The 20853-nt window shown below is 49.3% G+C and overlaps 1 protein-coding gene across 2 annotated transcripts in view; it reads right to left on the reverse strand.

Annotated features, from left to right (window-relative positions):
• The window catches only part of LOC308358117 (uncharacterized protein C16orf78), a 110972-nt gene that overhangs the window by 25021 nt on the left and 65098 nt on the right, over positions 1-20853 (reverse strand). Inside the window, exons 2-3 of one of the 2 annotated variants that reach the window (XM_080828147.1) lie at positions 10278-10406; positions 1598-1672 (exon numbers count right to left, since the gene is read on the reverse strand). The exons of the other annotated variant lie outside the window; for it this stretch is intronic. The gene's annotated coding sequence lies outside the window, so the exon portion shown is untranslated. The remainder of the gene's footprint in view (positions 1-1597; positions 1673-10277; positions 10407-20853) is intronic. 2 annotated transcript variants of the gene reach the window in all.

Consider the following 20853-nt stretch of genomic DNA (forward strand, 5'->3'; position numbering starts at 1 on the left):
GAAATCAGCGTCTACATTCTAGAAGCCCTATTCTGGAGTGAAATTGGGTTGCCAGAACTCTATGCTTGTGAACGTAAGTATCAGCATTCCCTTTCAGCTACAGCCAGCATTATCATTTTAAGAGACTGGAGGGAGGTCAGGACACCCAGGACACCCAGGACCCAGAGGATCATCTCACGGGAAAGGAGGACGTTCAAATCAGGGGACATTTATGGATGTGTCTCTGGTGCCTAATGCTGTGCTGGGCAGTGAGGGAGGGGGAGATGGAAATCAAGTAGAATCTGTCCCTGCTGTCATGGAGCTTATTGTTTCCTCGGGGAGACACTTGCAAAGCCTAGTGGGCACGTGGTCTTATCTCCCACGGCCCCCTCCATGCCCCCACCTTGTGGTTTGAGAGAAGGGATCAGGTTGGTTTAAGCCAGTCAAAACCCTGCATTCACCAGGCTGGAGTGATCGAGGCAAGAGAGTCCCAGTCGGCATAGACTTGGGAGCTTCTGCTGGGAATGTGAGGAAAAAGCCTCTCCTGTGAATGGTGGGGCGTTTGGATGTAAGGTCGGGAGTGGTGGCAGCCATTTTGCTCTGAGGAGGGAGGGAAGCTGCAGTGAAGAGGAACGCCATTCAAAGAGCAGGACAGAGCCAAGGGACTCACTGCAAAACAGCTTCTCAGAACGTGAATGAGCCTCAGTTGTGTTTTCTCTCATGTGCTATATAAATCTTTTGTGTGATACAAATAGCTAATATAGGGGAGATGGTAAGAGCATAGGGGTGACATCACAACAATGTGCTGCAGGCACACAAGGGAGGGCACGGGGAGGGGGCGGCGGGGGGGGGGCGGTGATCAGAGAAGATGCCACCCAGAACGCAGTGGAGCTGGGTCTCCGACAGCGGGGGAGTCACAGTCCACCTGGGGGGAGCAGCAGCTGCCCAGTCATGCAGGTGTGCAGGGAGGAGGAAACACCTGTGTGTCTGAAGAGTGGAGGCCTGGGAACAGGGAGGGAAGAATGAGCTCAGAGCCAGAGAACAAAAGTGTCGAAATGCTTTGCTGCTTTAGAAGGCCCATTCATTTGGGTGCCTGGGTGACTCAGTTGGTTAAGTGACTGCCTTTGGCTCAGGTCATGATCTCGGGGTCCTGGGATCGAGCCAGCATCAGGCTTCCCCTGCTCTGTGGGGAGCCTACTTCTCTCTCTCCCTCTGCCTGCCACCACCCCCCCCCCCCTTACACTCTCTCTGTCAGATAAATAAATAAAATCTTTAAACAGGAAAAAAAAAAAAAAAGAACCCCCCCCCCCATTCATTCATTCGCTCATTCACTCAACAAGCAGCTCTTGAATGCTTCCAGTGGGCTGAGTCTGAGTAATGTGAGCAGAAATGGGGGCAGGTGGGGAGGAGAGCGGGCAGGCTGAGCCAGAGAAGCACCCAGAAGGCTCCATGCATATCCGTAGGCAACATCAGATAGAGCACTGTTGCCGGCAGGCTGGGATCCTGAGGCCAGAGTGGGGCCTGGGCTGGGTTGCGAGAAAGGAACGAAACCTTGGTGATATTAAGGGTAGAGTGGGGGACCATGCTTCCCCGACCCCCATCACCAAGTGGTACTCACTGAGGCGAAGTGCAGGTTGAGGAAACCTCCAGTGTCAGGAAAGGTTTGCACACACTCCAACCTCATAGGCGCAGGCTGTAGGGATATATGTGAGTAAAATCAGCGGGTTTTCCCACTTGGTACTGCACGGTTGCGTAGAGATGGGCGCGCTGTGTTTTTTTACTTTGCCCTCCTTTCTAGCATTTGACCACCCATGATACTGGGTGTTTAATACTCAATGGCCATTTAAAAAATATATATACAATCTTATTAGCAAAAACTGTTTTCCTGTGGCTGGTGCAGGTTCCAGAGAACAGCCATTGGTCCCTAGTCTCAGCAGGGTGTCCGAGGAGGGTGGCTCTCATCCTCTGAATGCCACATCTGCCCTAGTTTTCCAGGACACTCCAAGCAAATGTCTCAATTAGGCCGCAGGATGGATGTGCAGGGCAGTGGGGTGTGATTTACATATTCCGAGCCCTGCAGTCTCCTCTGTCCTGAGAATGACCTTCCTTCACTCTGCAGGGCCCCAAGGAGGCTGCCAGGGCTTTCCAGGGGCCAGGCCTCAGGGCTGGCTCCAAGGGTGATGTAGAGCACGGAGCAGCATGGGGTTGGGCCGACTTGGCCGATCAGGGAGCCAGTGGCCCAGTAGGAGGCCCAGCGGGCTCTGCTCCCTTTGGCTGTGTGACCTTGGGTTTGCTTGTTTGGCCTCTGTAGTCTCACAGTGAATAGGACTCGGGAGGTGCTGCAAACTGCAAACTGGTGTATTTTTTTCAGCCTGCATATGTAATTTTAGGAATCAGGACATGTCATAAACAAATTCAGGTTTCCGATTTGCTCAGTAAATGAACGATGTGGTATGACAGGTTTAGCATCTTCCCCCTTGAGATGGACACACGTGAGAGGTCATGGGCAGAGCCCACGTGCATCAGGCCCTTCCTGCATTCTCCTTCCCCCACCCTCATCACTGGAGCCCCACCAGATCTCAGGCCCGGCACCCGGGGCGTGACCCTCCTCATGCCTCAGCATCTCTTGCAGAGGCTCCCATGGGGGGCAGCATTTGCCTCCGCGGACATTTAGCAACGTCTGGAGAAATTTTCGGTTGTGACAGAGGTGACGCTACTGACGTCTAGCAGAGGCCGGACATACAGCTGAACATCCTAGAGGACACAGGACAGCCCCTGCAATGAAGGATCGTCCAACCCCAAACGTCAATAGCGCTAATGACATTGGGGAATCCTGGTCTATAGGGCAACAGAGACATGCGAACAAATGGTTAAAATTAGATGCAATAAGGCTAAGAAATAGGGCCAGATTTAGCTGGAAGCCCAGGAGCGGGAGGGAATAACTGAATCAGAGAGGAGCAAGGGAACATTGTGACAACATTGCTATCTTGTTCATGCCTCTCGTAAGCTTCCCGAATGCGGTTGGCTGCCCCAGGATGCCAGTGCTGCTGCTCTGAAGGTTCAGGCTCCACCCGCTCGGGTAGTTTGTGTACCCCTGGATCCAGCCATGCCTGAAGTCTCCTACTCTCTGCCTATAGGTTTATTTTTGTTCCTTACACTTGTTTGAGTTGAGTTACTTTTAATGTATAGATAGACACCACAACCACACTTGCACACTCACAGAACTTGTATAGACCTCCCCTTTCACCCTTGCACACCTGAGGGCACCCCCACCCCCCACCCATTACTGACAGCCACCTTCTCTTCTCCTTCCTGCGGCTGGCAGCTCAGGGCTGCAGAAGTGGCAGCTGCTGTCCCTGCAGCATCAAAATACTCAAACATCAGTTGCGTGATTGAAGTGTTCCATCAGCTCGGACTGGGGGAGCCGTGAGCTGCTGTGGTTCATGGAACAGCTGCCCGCCCGCGCAGGGCTGGCAGTTAATTAAAAGCCCCATGCACTTAGTGATTAACTAATCACAGCGTGATGGCAGTCGGTGATGGTGCGGCGAATTCTCTGCTGGAGTCAGCTGAGAAGCTCCAAATGTCTGCCTTTGGGCGGCGGTGGCAGCAGGAGGCCTGGGTGGCCCCAGTGTGACTGTCCCAAGCAGGTTGCAGAGCAGATTCTCAGCTGTGTCTCCTGCTTAAAGCTTCTAGGAGAAACAGTTGAAAGGGGACCCGGGTGGAGGGTGACGACATGGAAATCACTGTGGGGCTGGGTGGTGATGGGGGTGTAGGGTGGGCTGGAATGGCTGGCAGGGAGCAGAGGCTTTCGGGATTTTGGAGCCACTGTGGGGTTGGGGGTTGATGGGATCTCAAGAAGGTGGAGGACAGGGCGGGGTTCCGGGGTAGCTTGGTGGTGTGGTACCTGGTTAGGTGCCTGGTAGAGCCAGACCACTGAGAAGTCATAGCTCTGCCACTCATGGCCCATGTGACCATGGACATGATGTTCAGCCTCTCTGTCCCCTTGTCCTTCCCTGTAAAACCTGGGTTTAACAACCCACTACCTCGGTGCCCTCCACCCCCACCCCCATCCCCCTGCTCCCCAGGGTTGCGGTGAGGATTAATCCACGTGAAGGTTTCCTAACACAATAAGCACATGAAAAATACTAGCCATTGGCTTACAAAGCAGAGGGCTACTTCCTCTGGGAGAGATACAGAGGGCCAATACCCACCCCCTAGAAGTGACTCGGGCACTCCCTCTCCCCCATCTCCTTGGGGCAGGAGGCCGGGCGGCCCAGAAAGACAGGCTGGAACTACATCCATGCTACACTGTGCACTCTGCATAAGTGGAACTCGCAGGGGCAGGTCCAGGGGCGTCTTTGCCTCCAGCTGGACCCCCTGAGCTGCCTCTTTACCCTCTCTGCCATGCTCCTGGGTGCAGCCCCCACTCCTGACTCTGACCCTGCCCATCATGGTGACCCTCCAGGATTGCAAGTACCCGAGACTTCGCTATCTTTAAGGTTGGCCCCAGATGCGCAATTTCCCCAGAGGAGAAGCTCCTGCATCCTCACCTGGCCCCACCTGGCCTCACCTGGCCTCACCTGGCCTCATCTGACCTTCATGTCCCCCACCATCTGCTCCAGCTTATCCTTCTCATTCTCTCTCGTTACCTCCATGCTGCCTAAGGTCCCCACCGCTGCCACGCCCTGGCTGGCTCCATTCCTGCTGACCAGTGCTATCTCTACCCTCCCCCACCTCGGATTCCAGAGTGCAGCCGGGCAGATGCCCACTCCCACCTGCGTCTCGCTCTGGTGGCACTGCTGTCATGCAGGCCTGGGGGTGCCCAGGTAGAGCTCCGTCTTTTGGGGTTCCTGGAGGGCCTCACGGAGAAGGTGTTGCTGGAACTCACACCCCAAGGATGGACAAGAGCAGCGAGCCTCATGTGACTCAGGGAGGGGTCTCCTGCTGGGAAGGGGCCGGGGGTGCCTGTGCAGCCCTCCCACAGCGGAGGAGGCTGGAGTGAGCAGCCAGTAACAGCAGCCCCGGCAGCCGCTGGACAGCAGGGGCTCTCAGCCGGTGGGTCATCTCTCACACTGTCTCAGTGGGCCGGCAGCCATCATGAGGCCCATGAGAATCCACATGTGAAGCTGGGTTCCCAGGAAGAGATCTGCATCCAGGACTCCTATGAAAGTGATTAATCAGAAATCCCAGAGAAGAGGAGTAGGGGCTGGGGAGAGGTCCTCACAGGGAGAGCCTGGCCCTGAGGGAGGAGGCAGGTCAGTGTGGCAGCTCCAGGGCTGGTGGCCTGTGTCCCCTGGGAACACCCAAACCTCCAGGAATCTCACTTTGGGGGCATGGCTGGGTTATCAGGCAGGCATGTGGGCTGGGAGCCCCAGCAATTGCCTCTGCCTAACCTGAACCAAGTAGGCATCTATTGGAAGGGTCTGGAGTAGCTCTCAGGATAGGAGGAAAAAGCGGAAAATTAGGTCTTAGGGAGCCTGAGATGCAGGCGGACCACTATGTTGTCTGCCTGCTGGGGCTCTGTGTGTCCCTCTCTGTGAGATTCCAGGGGAAACAGGGGAGACTGTCTGGGCCACCATTATTACATAATCACCCGTCTGATGGGGGGAGGGGTTGGAACCTTGACCAAGGACTCAGAATGTGTCCTGGGAGGAGGGATGGCTCTCCATACTGGGTGCTAGTATCAGAAGAGAGGAGTGGCTCTTGGGTGAACAAAACCAACAGTGTCCCCTCCACTGAGCCATGTCCAGGTTTCTGGGAGGGGCACTTGTCCACATCTATGGACACAACTGTGGGGGGGGCAGTTCGGACCTGCAGAAAGATGGCCTCCCTCCACCCCGACATCTGTCCAGCCTCCTCTACAGGCCAGGCCACAGCTGGGAACCATCAGCAGATGAGTGTTGCTTTACATTGCGCCCAAGTCCACCGCCAAGGGTCCAAGTGTCTGGAATGTTCTCCAAAGTCCGAGGAATGTTTTAAGGTGGGTCAGTAAAGTACTTCTGGCTGCTGTGTGACCAAGGGCAGGTCTCAGCCCTCTCTGAACCTCTGTCTCTTCCTGGTAATAAGGAGCAAAGAAGGAAAAGTGTTTGGAGAAACTCCTCATGACAGCTTTTGTCTCTGGTCCGGACTTAGGACGAAGTTGCCTGTTTCCCCCCTTGCGTCCCCACCTCTCCCTCCAGCGTCCTCCCCTGCCATCTCCCGGCCTTCACCCCTGGGGCTCAGACTTGTGCCCCTGCTCCTGCTGAAGGGGAGGGAGGCTTTCCCAGGTCCTGTCCATTCTCCCAGCCTGGAGAGGAGAGGAGCTGGGCAGTCAGTCAGCCCATCAGGGGCGAGTGGCTGAGGTGGCCCCAGGGTGCGGAGTGGCGGTGCTGGGGTGAGGGCTGGGAGGGTGAGGGGAGGACCTCAGTCACTTCCTGATAAGCCAGTCCCCTCTGAATAGAGAACATTCAGGTCACATTCCCTATAGCAAAGTCTGAGGGACCCAATTTCTCCGCCAGAATTGCTGGAAATAAAGCAAATATCTGGGGCTTGGAGATGATCATTGATTTGTGGGGGAGTTCTTGGTTTTAATGGCTTGGCCTCTCACCAGATATTATAAACAAGTACCTTGTCTTAGCTCTGGCCGCTATAATAAAAACACTATAGACTGGCTGGCTTAAAGAACAGAAATGTATCTCTCACAGCTCTGGAGCCTGGAAGTCCCAGATCAGAGTGCTGGCCTGTTGGAGTTCTGGCGAGAGGCCTCCTGCTGGTCTGCCAACGGTCATCTTCTTGCTGTGAGAGCACCGAAGAGAGCAGAGAGAGGAAGCAAGCTCTCCCGTGTTCTTCCTACAAAGACACTAATCCCATCACAACCTCATTACCTCCCCGAAAGCCTCACCTCCTAACGCCATCACACTGGGGGTTAGGATTTCAACATAGGAATCTGGGGGGTGGGGACACAAACCTTCAGTCTCTTACCTCTTACAGTTTACAAAATGCATTCTTGTTCATTTTCTTACTTGGCTCTATCTGCATTTTACAGAAATGAAACTTAAAGCCAGAGAGGTCAAGAGACTTGCCCAGGTTCACACACCAGTGACTGAAACTTGATAGAAGTTTCTCTCTCTCACTTACAGAAGTGTGCAAGTAGATGGCCTTGGGCCCAGCTGTCTTAGTGCCCAGTTGGCCATTATAGACTCTGAAGGACCAAGTAGGGAGGGAGGGATGTTCTAGGCTGGGTTCCCAGAAAGAACCCGCACCCAGGACTCCTGTGAAAATAACTCATTAGGAAGTGTTTCTGAAATGACCAGTAGGGGCTGGGGCGAGAGGCCTTGTCCTGTGGGGAGAGAGGCTGGGTCAGCTCACCTGCCCAGGGCTTGTGGCCTATGTCCTGCTGGGAACTGAACCTCTCACAGAAGTATGCAGCTGGGTGGTCCAGGGCTGCTCTGGCCCTGCCCAGGTCAGGGATCCAGCCCCCTTTTATCCTGGGCTCTGCCAGCCTCCAATATCGCAGCCAGGCTCCAGCCATCACACCTGCCCTTCCAGCCAACAGGAAGGAGAAGAGAAGTAGAAAGAATTGCCACTCTCTATAAGGGCACATCTTCCAAGGTGCACATGATGCTTTGGCTTCCAGGTTTGGGGCCGTATCTAAAGTCTGTCGGCAAGGGAAGCTAGGAAATGAAAGCTTTATTCTAGGCAGCCTGTGCCCAGCTAAATTTGGGTTCTGTTATTGGGCAAGAGAGGGGATGGATGTTGGGAGGAAAGTAGCAGCCATTGTCATAGCTATGGAGTGTGAAAATGGACCTCGCCTCTTTGCATATGCTACCTGCCCAATGGCCCTAACCTCTGCTGGAGATTTCTTTGTGGGAGAGCAGAGAGCTGTAGCTGTGGGGGAGGGGTCTCCACAAGAGGAGGGGTGGGCTGGGGCTGGGTCCATGTAGGCCCTTATTTGTGGGCTAAGATTCCACCCAAGAAACAGCCGGATGGTGGTGCCCACTGAGCTCCCTGGAAGGTCCTTGGAGATGGGTGCCAGAGCCTTGGCTTTTGACTTGGGGGGCTCACCAATGATCTTCTAGGTGACTCTGAGCAGGCCTGTTAACTGCTAACATCCCCCAGGCCTGGTTCCACTGTCGGTAAGATGGGGACAATATGAAGAATTCAGGGTCAAGCAAGGGAGAGAGGTAAGAGGCCCTCAGCTCAGGCATACAATTTCAGAGGGTGCCAAAAAACTCAGCAATTAAGATCAATAATATTTTAATGCAGTATTTTTTTATTATGATAAAATATACCATAAGGTTTTTCATTTTAAGCATTTTTAAGTGTTGTCTTCAGTGGTGTTAAATACCTTCACACCATCCCCTCCAGAACGTTCTCATCTTCCCCAACTAAAACTCTGTCCCCATTAAATACTGACTCCATATTCCCTGCTTCCCCCAGTCCCTGGTAACCTCCATGCTGCTGCCTGTCTCTAAGGCTTCGACTACCCTCAGTACTTCATATAAAGGGAATCATACAGTCTTCATCTTTTTGTGTCTGGCTTATTTCACTTAGCGTCATGTTCTCCAGGTCTGTCCATAGGGAAGCAGGAATCAGAACTTCTTCCTCCCTTCCTCCCTCCCTTCTTTCTTTCCTTCCTTCTTCCTTCCTTCCTTCCTTTCTCCCTCCCTCCCCCTCCCTTCCTCCCTCTTTCTTTCCCTTTCTTCCTTTCTCTCTCTCTTTCTTTCTTATTGTATTTATTTATTTGAGAGAGACAGACAGAAAGAGAGCAAGCAAGTGCACAAGCTTGGGGGAGAGCAGGAGGGAGAGGGAGCAGCAGACTCCCTGCTGAGCAGGCTGGATCCCAGGATCCTGGGATCATGACTTAAGCTGAAGGCAGTTGCTTAAGATGCTTAACTGACTGAGCCACCCAGGTGCCCCTTGAATTTCCTTCTTTTGTTTATCCACTCAGCCATCGATGGACATGTGGGGCACATTCTACCTTTTGGCTGTTGTGAATAATGCTGTTATGGACATGGGTGTACAGGTCCTGTTTAAGTCTCAACTTTCATTAATACAATATTTTATAAAAATGAAAACTCATGCAAAAAAGTCCATGTTAAATAAACGGCCAAAATGTTAAAAAGATAAGATCAGGACCAGCACTGTGCTGAGCCACACGCGTGTCTGAGGCAAAAGAGAGAGAGGGCAATTCTCTGGGTGCCAGCCTGTTGGGGGCCCCCCTTTAAATCCTGTGCCCCAGGCAAGCGCCTCACCTCCCTACCCTTGTCCAGGCTCTGGCGAGGATGTGAGGAGCCCGGCTGAGCTGGGCCACGCTGGGCTGATTTAGGAACTGGAGTGAGGGAGGAGCCTCTAGGTTGGAAAGCGGGAGCGGGAGCTTCCTCTCCCCTTGGACAGATTCATCTTAATTAGCCCCCTCAGACAACAGCTCTTTCTGAGGTAGAGGCAGCTGACTTGTAGAGACAGTCACTGTGTCTTCCTTCCCTTCGAGCTGTTTTGCCAAGTGACAAGCCAGGGAGACACACGTCCCCCCTAAGGGTTGGCCCGCAGAGCTGGCTTTGAGGCCATCCTGAGGAGACATGAGACGATGCTCCTGATCCATGACCTGTCGGGCCAGCCGGGGTGGTGGGGTGGGGACTTGGCACTGTGTGCAGGGGCCCGAGTCTGGGTGTGAGCCCACAGGAGTGTGGGTGCTGTGGGGGAGGAAGAGACGTTCCGGAGTCCCAGCGCCCCATAGATGAGAAGCCATGAATGAAATCCCCCCAAGGGAGGGTTTTCCTTTAGTCCTGCGAGGAGCATTTAGTGAGCACCTGCTGTGTGCTGGGCAGTTATTGGTGGGAATGAGGGTTGGCAGAGATGGGTCAGTTGTGGGCCTGACTCTAAGGAGCTTGTAACAAAAAAACAAGTGTCCATCATGTGCCCCGAGTTGAGGCATGCCAGGTTATGCGGTACGAGAGACGACAAACGAAGGGGAGGGACAAGCCATCTCAGCTCTCCTCCTTGGCCTCTTAGAGTGCGTGCGTGAGTGTGTGAGTGTGTGAGTGTGTGTGTCTATGGGCGCGCGCGCATGCGTGCTCATGCAGGCTCAGGCTCTGGCTCTGGCTGCCCTGAAGGAGGCCGCTCCTCTAGGCCGGCACTTGCCTGCTATCCCAAGACTGACCAGCAGATGGCGGGAGTGCTACGGGAAAGTCAGGGACTTCTGGGGGGAGGGAGGGGGAGAAAGGAAGACAGACGGATAGAGACAGACAGTATAATTAGTCTGTTTGGGCCTTCATAGCAAAATACCATAGGCTGGCTGGCTTAAACGACAAGTCTCTTACAGTTCTGGAGGTGAGGAAGTCCAAGGTCAAGGTGCCTGCAAGGTAGGTTTCCTCCCCGGCGTCTCCTCTTGGATGACGGGTGGCTGCCTTCCCGCTGTGTGCTCCCATGACCTTCTTTCCTCAGTGCATCTAGGTGTGTGTGGGGAGGAGGGGTAGAGACAGACAGACAGACAGACAGATCTTCCTTTTCATATAACGCAACTAGTCCTCTTGGATTAGGGCCCCATCTTTATGATGTCCGTTAGCCTTAATTACCTCCTAGAGACCCTCTCCCAGAAAACAAATGCAGTCATGCTGGGGACCAGGGATTTGACATACGAATTTCAGGGGGACACAATACAGTCCAGTACAGAAAGATAGAGGAAAAAAGGGGGAGAGGAGAGAAGGAGGAAGGGAGAGACAGAGAGAGAGGCAAATGGTGGGGGTGAGTGATGAGGGGAGGAGGGAAGAGCCTGTCACACTGTGTGGGAACCAGATTCCTGGTCCTGGGCCGGGTTTGCCATTCACTTTAATGCAACCCTAAGTGAGTCACTCTCCTCTTTGATTCCCCCATCCTCACCTCTGAAGGGGTTGTGGTGCGCCCCACACCCCATGCACGCTGAAGTAGTGACAATGTCACAGAGAGGAGTTCTCAAGGACGTCCCCCCATGTCCTCACTCAGGGATACAGAAATTCTATGAGATGGGCATTACATTATCTCCATCTTCCAGATGAGAAGGCCAAGGGCCAGGGAAGTTAAACGGCTTGCCCAAGGTCGGAGCTGAGACTCCAGCCCGGGGCTTCTGACCCCACGGTCTAACCAATAGGGCGAGCGCCCTCAGAGGGGTAGAACTCCTCAGAACTCATTGGCACAGCCAAGGGTGACAAGTTGGTCTCCCACTGGGGGCCTTTTTGGAGCCCCCACAAAACCCCTGAGAATGGGTAAGTTTGGTGGAGCACACTTGTGGGGCACAGAGGTCCCCAAGAGAACAGACTGGAAGCTGGCCCAGAGACCACAGAAACACTCCTGGGACCCGAGGTGACCAAAGAAAGCTGTCCAAGAGGTGGCCTCTGTCCTGCCTTGGTTTGCTGACTGAGAAGTCCCTGCAGCTCTTGGCTTCTGCTCTGTGGTGTGTGCAGGGCCATAGGCAGAGAGGGGAGAACCTACTCCTTTCCTCTCAGAGACACACGAGGGATGCCTAAATCTAATAAGTTAATCTAGACTCCTAGAAACAAGATTAAATTTTCAAATAAAAGCAGGCTCTGACAGCTAAGGCATAAATCTTTTATTTAAAATAGAGACTAAACCCATTCAAATGCAATCAGCGATGACAGATGCAGATAGAAACAAGCTCTGATAGAGTAGACGTGGCGTGGAGTTGTTCGCTTTTGGTGACATACCACACAGGGTGACCTTAAGGACAGCCTGCAAGCATCCGCAAACAGTGGGGCCTTTGCATCCATTTCCATGTGGTTTGTCAGCCCAAGGTGGTGTCAGGGTAGTTGCTGGGGCAGGTGGGAAGGACCCGGCCTTGGAGGTCGTGGTTCACCTGCCATCACCCCAGCTGCCCCAAGAGGACAAGGAAGAGGGTCAGTTGTGTTTGGACATATCTGGGGCACCAGCAAAGCAACTCATGGAGTGGGGCAGGTGGGAAGGACCTGGCCTCGGAGGTCATGATCCAGCTGCCATCACCCCAGCTGCCCCAAGAGGGCAGGGAAGAAGGTCAGCTGTGTTTGGACATATCAGGAGCACCAGCAAAGCAGCTCAAGGAGGAGAGAATGGGGAGCAGACAGAGCAGGTGGGAGGTGGTTGAGGCAAGAGGGTAAGATAGGCAAGGACAAGGGGAGAATTTCCTAGAGCCGCCAGGGCAAAGGGTGAAGTTCTGCAGACCCCAAACCAAGTCAGTCTTTTGCCTCAGCTGCTATGAAGGGACATTTCTGAGTGACAGACACTGTGCATGCAGTGCACGGTCTCATTTAATCTTCCCATCAGATCCTTTTACAGATAACTGGCTGACACTCAGAGGGGTTAAGTCCATGCCTTAATCACAAAGCCAGTCAGTAACAGAACCGTGCACCTGCCCAAGGCATGCTGACCCCAGCCCCTTGCTCTTTCTGCCTGACACTCCACAGCTCACAGATACAGAGATGCCATGCAGCCTCACAAACATACTGACCCCTCATTTGTTCTAATTCAGGCAAAGAACAGAGAAGGATTTCTCTTAAATATTGTTCCTTTTGAAGCTTTTTCCATGCTTGCTGCCAGACCCCTTTACAACACAAACTTAAAGCTGCTACCACAAACATACATCCCTTGAGGATAAGGGGGTTCCCAAATTATAAATCCCATGAGTCCATTTCAGGGACGTGGTTAACAGAATGCTAACAACAAAGCAAAGCCCCATACAAGACTGTGTGTGTTTAGGAAGTCTGGGAAACTCTGCCTGTTACAACCACTCCTGGTGAATCACTTGACACATTAGAACATTAAAGAATATTATGACAAGTCCTGCAGAAAAGAAGTATATTTCACCCAGCATTTCCCCAACTTACTTGAACAAGAAAATGTTTTTGTTTCTCTTATTGGACATAAGATCACATCAACCCACCTTCCAGAGAGCCCATTTCAGGAAATGTTGATACAAGAGTATCATTTCAATTTGGCCCGTAGCTTCCTACTTCTCCAGAATAAGTACTACGGAACATGAAATTTTCACCGCTAAATACTTGAAACAGATGCCCAGAGAAGCCACTATTGACATTGGTGGTTCTCAATCCTTTTTAGGTTAAGTGTCCTTAGGTAATTCAATGAATGTTGTGGATTTTTTTTCCCTTGATGAAGCGGAGAAGCACCCACATACATTATGTAACATACACACAGAATGTTGAATTCAGATTTAGGGGTTCATGCGTCCTTTGCTGCCCATAGGCCTGAGACACGAAGCTCTGCTTTAAGTCATTATCAGCTTACATCCTTGGTATTATTGGCAGCCAAGCACCAGGGCCTTGGCTGGGGGCAGGGAGGTGCAAGCCTGCTGGGGGTAGGGCCACTGAGAGGGTCTGGGTGAATGAGACAAAGGGACTCCCAGCCTTCTAACAAAGAAAGCCTGGAGAGTAGCACCAGCTTCACATGCTCAATGCATGGAGCAACCCACAGGGGTCTGGGTTGGGGGTGGGTGGAAGCCATCAAGCATTTAGGTGAGCAGAGACCCCTCTGCAGGTCTGAGGGACTGCTCCTTCCCACAGTCTTGTGGGAGTCTCAAGCTCAGAGCACCCACCACTCTTGGAGCCTCCCACAGCCTAGTGTAGGAGAATCCCATTGTTGCTGCTTGCCTACCATCCCTTCCCTGTCCCCCTTGTCCTGGGAATAGCACCCTAGTTGTCCTTGGGGAGCCACCCCTGCTGCACACTGGTTTATGTTTGTGGTATGGATCTGACCTCACCCCCAGACTCAAGATGGTCTCATGACCCAGACCTGGACAATCAGAGGCCACCATCTTTTTGTTCACAGTGATGGGCTCAGATATTGGCATGGGATCCAAGCCAGGACAATTAGCACCAATGGGATAAATTATGGAACTTTTACAGAGGAAGAGTAGTTCTCATGGGGCTATTCATAAAAAAGTATACCTGGAGCTCCTAGTGGCCACCTTGACCCATGAGGGGGGATGGACCCCAAATCGATCCTTTACTGAGGAGATCAGGTGAGAGATGGAGTGGAGGTGACCCAGTGCGACTGTTCATGTCTATATCCAGCGATGCCCCAAAGTAGTCCCACCACTGGCAGAGTTACATGGACCAATACATTTCCTTTGGTGCTTAAGACCATGTGAGTTGGATTTCTGTCACTTGCAACTGAAAGAGTCTTAGTTCCCCTGTCTTAAAAACACATTCCCAAGTCCCCTGAATTAGAATTCCCTGGGAACTGAATTAGAGTCTCCAGAAATATGGAGGTGATAGATAGGTGGATGATAGGTAGATCGGTCTTCCTGGGGAATCTAATGGTGAAACAGCTTTAGCTTTTGATAATCTCACCAAATTTTGCACCATGGAAGGATGCAAGATGCCCAGTTGGGGAATCTAAAGTTACTCACATGTGCATCCAGTGAAAGTCCTGTAGTCAAGATATTTTACACAGTCGATCCTTCGTTATTCATACTCTCCAGCTCATGAATGGGGCTGAGAATCATGTGATTGTGACAACTTCTCAGCTTTGTACAGGATTGGGAGACTGTTCTCTGTCCCTCAAAACTCATTTCCTTATCTTCCTGTAGTCACAGCTAGACTACACTTCCCAGACCCTTTCTGGTAGGTGTGGCCATGAGCAGGGTTCCAACCAAAAGAATGTGAGCTGAAGGAATGTGTGCTATGTCCAGACTTGGCATATAAAAAGCTCCTTGGACAGTCTTTATGGTTTTTACCCTTCTAGCTTGATGCCAATAAACACAAGGACCTTGAAAGCCATATTAAGTGACAGAGCAACAAGGAGGAAGGACCCTGGGTACCAGAATTACTCTGGGAGGTGAGCCTCATTGCCATCAGGAGTCCCTGCTTGGGGCACTCCATAAATGAGAAATAAATGCTATGTCAAGCCACTGGAATTTTGGGGGTTTATTTGTTACAGTTGTTTTTTTAACGGTGAATTTTTATGAATTTCAGATAACTTTTCTATCCATTGATTCATCTTTGCTTTATAGAAACTCTGGGTGGCAGTCTGGGAATGGCATTTTATAGATGAAAATGCTTGTCCTAGCATAACTGGTTGGCGGCAGGATAGAAATTGCTTCTAAAGAGAGCAGTTTGATAAAGATGTGGAAAGAGTATGATGATGGGCCCTTCCTTGCCTCTGACCCACTTCCTGTTAGTTCCAGGCTCTTTCCTGGGACTCAGCACCCCTCTTCCCACCCACTCTGCCCCCATCCCTTCTACCTTGAAGGCTCTAGGCACCCTGCCTCTGTCTACGGTCCTGAACCCAGTCAGCTGTACAGAGCAGTGTAGTGGGAAGAATGATCCTGGACTCAAAACATCAGACAGAACTGGATTTTACTTCTAAACATATGCACCCTTGGAAAGTCTTTTAACCTCTCCAATGGTAATCTTCCTAGCTGTCAAATGGGAAAATTATACTTTCCCCACGAGACTGTTCTGGAAATTAAATAATGTGGAGAAACTATTGGTGTAATAGGTGTGGGGTTTTGTTTGTTTTACATCCCCTTTCCCCCACTTCTAAAAAATACAGAACCTCCTCCTTCCTCTCCCTGCCAAAAGTAGCAGGTAAATCGATGACAATTTCATACATATGTGTAATACTGACTTCAAGAACCAATTGTTCACTGAGGTTTGAGTGAATTAAGAAAATAAAACAGGTTCTGGAGACATTAACTCTAATTACATGACTGCTATTGGCTATATGGGGTTACAGAATATTCTAAGAGTTTAAGGGAAATTTGAAGCTTGAGTAAAAGTCTGGAGTTTTTGCTCCCTTCCCCTAGTTTCTTCATTTGTAAAATTGTTGGTAGGGTGTTGGTGGCTCAGTGGTTTCCAACCCATAGAACAGGGGCATCTTTTAATATTCTCAACACTCATTGATCCTTATCTTTATAATCATTTTGTCAACAAAACACACTGCACTTATTAAGGAATAACAAATTAATTTCCCCAATTTTATTAATAAAAGACATTTATAAGTGATTGTGCAATAAAAACAGTATTAAGCTTCCCAGTTTAATGAGGTGGCTGATGCTTTAGTTAGTCTGTGTGGCCTCATTATCGGCTAATGTGTGGATTCCCTTAGGTTTTCTGAATTTTTGCCAAGAATTCACAAAACCTAGTGCTACTTCTGTGAACCTCAGAGCAGGAGTCATTGTTGTCAGTGGGCTCTCAGGATCCTTCCAGCTCTGACCTGATTCTGTTGAGCTCTGATGTACCAAGAGGAGTGGAGCAGAGCAGGCCCAGAAGAGGAGAGGAGAAGGGGTTGTTGTCAGTCAGCAACATTTACCTTGGGGATTGCAATCCTTGAGACATCCCCTGGTGTTTGGTTTAATCCATACCTGGAAGATGAAATTCATAATCACCTCCACTCCTTCCATCACGAATATAGTGAGAGGCAGTGTGTGTGTGTGTGTGTGTGTGTGTGTGTGTGAGAGAGAGAGAGAGAGATTAACTGCAAGGTTGGTTTATTAATGAAAGACATGCCTGCCAAGGGAAATAGTTGGCCTCCTTTCTGTCAACACCCTCTCTCCCTGTTGCACATGACAAGGGAAACTAACTTGAAATTAGACAAATGCTGGGTGGGCAGAAAACTAGAGTTAAATTCACTGGATACTTTTAATGACATGGTCTTCAAACTATAATGGCTGTTGGGATGTAACTTCCAAGAGGTTTTATCCAGGCCCTTTCAGGAATGATGACCCCACTCTGTCCCAGACAATGCTGGAAGCAATCCACTAACACTTTACCTTTGGGCTCTGCTGCTGACTTGTGCCTGTTAGCATGGGACCCACCTGAGATACTCAAGCTGATGCACCTCTTACCTGTTTCAGGGTTTAGGGACAGCTGAGAGTCTGTTCTCTTAGTATGGTAGACACCTTGGGGTGACCCTCTAGCTTTGGCACAGGGGAGAACAGTCTCCTTCCTCATGCTGATGAACTCCTTTTGGTATGTTTTATTGGTTGTTTTCAGCCTCAAGGGTGCTATCCTCAAGTTAAAAATGACAACCAGTCTGTTTTTGAACTGATATCATTGTGAGTCCAGGGCACATTCACTGTGGTCAGCACAACCCTATGCTGCTTCTCTAAGGTGCCTTAACTTTAAACTCGAGAAGCACAGTGCCTCCTAGCACTCTGTACGGAAGACTAAGGCAGAGGACCCAGGGAACTGGAGCAGGAGGAGCTGTCCCCCACCAACGATGGGTCGACCCTGACCCCTGCTTTGCAGGTCTCAGCACAAGTGAGGATTTACTCTCCTCCTGAAGTCTCAGTGCTCTGCCTTTCCCCTGGTTTATGAGCTGAGTTGGTGAAGGGCATGTTTGACCTTTTCAGTTACTTCTCCCTGCACATCACTGTAGTTGCTACAGAGAAATGAACTTTCATGTTTTTCCTGCTGCCAAAAAACACAGCAGGCACTTCTGAGGATGAGATGTGTGGTTTGCTATAAGCCTGGGAACTCAGTCTTGAGTTCTGATGCCTGCAGCCTGATAGCTGCCACGGCCCAGGTTATCAAGCAGAGGCGTGGGAAGACCTCTCCTAGGCTCGGCCTGAGGTTTCCCTAGGAAGGTAGAAGCTGATGGGGCCACATGAGGTCCAAAACAGCCATTTAACTTTACATCTGCTCTCAAACCCCACTTGCCTCCCCAGCACCCTACCCCTGGTCTTGCTGGTAAACTCCCGGAGCAGGCACATCTCTCCCCACCTCTGTGAGCCCACCTCCTCCTGCTCCAGCCTTGAGGGTGTTGTTCCCTCCCCTTACTCTCTGTCTGGGGCTCTGTATATTGGCAGGATTTCTCCTTTTTTAGAAAAACAAGGTGCCACGGTTGGAATCTTGAGAAATCATAGAACCCTCCTCCTCTTTCTGCATTGCTGATTACATTTCTGGTTTCTACCCAAATGATCCGCCAAGGTGAGAATGTTCATTTATCCGAGTGGGAGCATGTTGACATCAACTGGAAATAAGGGTGCTGGCACTCTGAATAAAACTCCAACTCCTCATGATCTGGCCATGCTTGCCCTGACCTCACTTCCCATCTCCCTCCATTACTAAGCTCTGGCCACACAAGCCTTGATTCTGGTCCTCAGGTGGGCCAACCTCCCTTCTGCTCAGGGCCTTTGCACCCACCAACCCTTCTGCCTCAAGCATACTTCCCTGCATCTCGGCAGCTGGCTCCTTCCCATCATGCGGGTCTCAGTTTGGCCTCCCTTGACCTTTCCATCTTGCTCCGCACTACTGGAATATATTTCCCTGATGTATTTTCCTCACTGCACTTATCAATTTCAGAAATCATTGGTTTTTTTTTAATTAAACATTTTTAAAAGATTTAGTTTTCATTCCAGTTTAACTAACTAGTTAACTATACTAGTTAACTAATATAATTAGTTAACTAGTATAGTATAGTTAACTAGTATAGTTAACTGTAATTAACTATATGTTAACTACATATAGTGTTATATTACTTTCAGGTGTACAGCATAGTGATTCAGCACTTCCATACATCATCCAGTGCTCATCATGACAAGTGCCCTCCTTCACCCCCATCACCCGTATCACTCATTCCCTCACATACCTCCCCTCTGGTAACCATCAGTTTGTTCTCTGGAGTTGTTAAGAGCCCGTTTCTTGATTTCTCACTCCCTCCCCTTTTTATTCTCTTCGCTTGTTTGTTTTGTTACTTAAATTCCACATATGAGTGAAGTCTTGGTCTTACTAAACGGTATTGGTCTTTCTCTGGCTGACTTACTTTGCTTAGCATTATACTCTCTAGTTGCCTCCATGCCATTGCATATGGCAAGATTTCATTATGGCTGAATAATATTCCAGTGTGTGTGTGTACACCACATTTTCTTTATCCATTTGTCAGTTGATGGACACTTGGGCTACTTCTATATCTTGGCTAATTTTTGCATTAAATAATGCTGCCATAAACACAGGGGTGCATGTATCCCTTTGAATTAGTGTTCTTGTATTCTTTGGGTAATTACCCAATAGTTCAATGTCTGGATCACAGGGTAGTTTTATTTTTAACTTTCTGAGGAATCTCCATACTGTTTCTCAAGTGGCTACACCAGTTTGCATGCTTACCAACCGTGCACCAGGGTTTCTTTCTCTCCACATCCTTGTCAACATCCGTTGTTTCTTGTGTTGTTAATGTCAGCCATTCTGAAAGGTGTGAGGTGATATCTCCTTGTAGTTTTGATTTGCGCATCCCTGATAATAAGTGCTGTTGAGCACCTTTTCCTCAGTCTGTTGGCTTTCTGTGTGTCTTCTTTGGAGCAATGTCTGTTCATGTCTTCTGCCCATTTTTAAACTGGATTATTTGTTTTTTGAGGTGAGTTTTATAAATTCTTTATATATATTTTTAAAAATTTTTTTTAAAGATTTTATTTATTTATTTGTCAGAGAGAGAGAGGGAGAGAGAGTGAGCGAGCACAGGCAGAAGCAGAGAGAGAAGCAGGCTCCCTGCCAAGCAAGGACCCTGAAGCGGGACTCGATCCCAGGACGCTGGGATCATGACCTGAGCCGAAGGCAGCTGCTTAACCAACTGAGCCACCCAGGCATCCCTCTTTATATATTTTTGATACTAACCCTTTACTGGATATGTTATTTACAAATATCTACTCCCGTTCTGTAGGTTGCCTTTTAGTTTTGTTGATTGTTTCCTTCACTGTGCAGAGCTTTTTGTTTTGATGTAGTCCCAGTAGTTTATTTTTGCTTCTGTTTCCCTCGCCTCAGGAGACATATCTAGAAAGAAGTTGCTACGGCCAATGTCAAAGAGCTTCCTCTAGGATTCTTATAGTTTCAGACATTTATTAAATGGTCTTTAATCCATTTTGAATTTATTTTTGTGTGTGGTGTAAGAAAGTGGTCCAGTTTCATTCTTCTGTACGTTGCTGTCCAGTTTTCAGAACAACATTTGTTGAAGAGACTGTTTTGTTCCAATTAGATATTCCTTCCTGCTTTGCTGAAGATTAATTGACCATATAATTGTGGATTTATTTCTGGATTTTCTATTCCATTCTATTGATCTGTGTGTCTATTTTTGTGCCCGTACCATGCTGTTTTCGTTTCTACAGCTTTGTAATATAATTTGAAGTCCAGAATTGTGATGCCTCCAGCTTTGATTTTCTTTTTCAATATTGCTTTGACTATTTGTGGTCATTTGTGGCTCTATACAAAATTTAGGATGGTCCTAGCTCTGTGAAAAATGCAGTTGGCATTTTGATAGGGATTATTAAATGTATAGATTGCTTTGTGTATTATAGACATTTTAACAGTATTTGTTCTTCTAATCCGTGAGCATGGAATGTCTTTCCATTTCTTTCTGTCATCTTCAATTTCTTTCATCGGTGTTTTATGATTTTCAGAGTACAGGTCTTTCCTTTCTTTGGTTAGGTTTGTTCCTAGATGTCTTACTATTTTGGGTACAACTACAAATAGGATTGTTTTCTTAATTTCTTTCTGTTGCTTCATTATTGGTTTATATATACGCAACAGATTTCTGTATGTTGAGTTTGTATCCTGTGACCTTACTGAATTTGTGTGTCAGTTCTAGCAGTTTTTTGGTGCGGTCTTTTAGGTTTTCTACATAGAGTATCGTGTTATCTTTTACTTCTTCCTTGCCAATTTGGGTGTCTTTTATTTCTTTGGTTGTCTGATTGTTGTGGCTAGGACCTCCAGTACTATGTGAAATAACAGTAGTGAGAGTGGACATTCCTATCTGTTCCTGGCCATAGAAGAAATGTTCTCAGTTTTCCTCCATTGAGGATGATATTAGTTGTGAGTTTTTTGTATATAGTCTTTATTACGTTGAGGTATGTTTCTTCTAAACCTACTTTGTTGAAGTTTTTTTTTTTTAATCATAAATGGGTGTTGTACTTTATCAAAT

This window comes from Martes martes, assembly GCF_963455335.1.
Source record: "Martes martes genome assembly, chromosome: 17".
NCBI lineage: Eukaryota > Metazoa > Chordata > Mammalia > Carnivora > Mustelidae > Martes > Martes martes.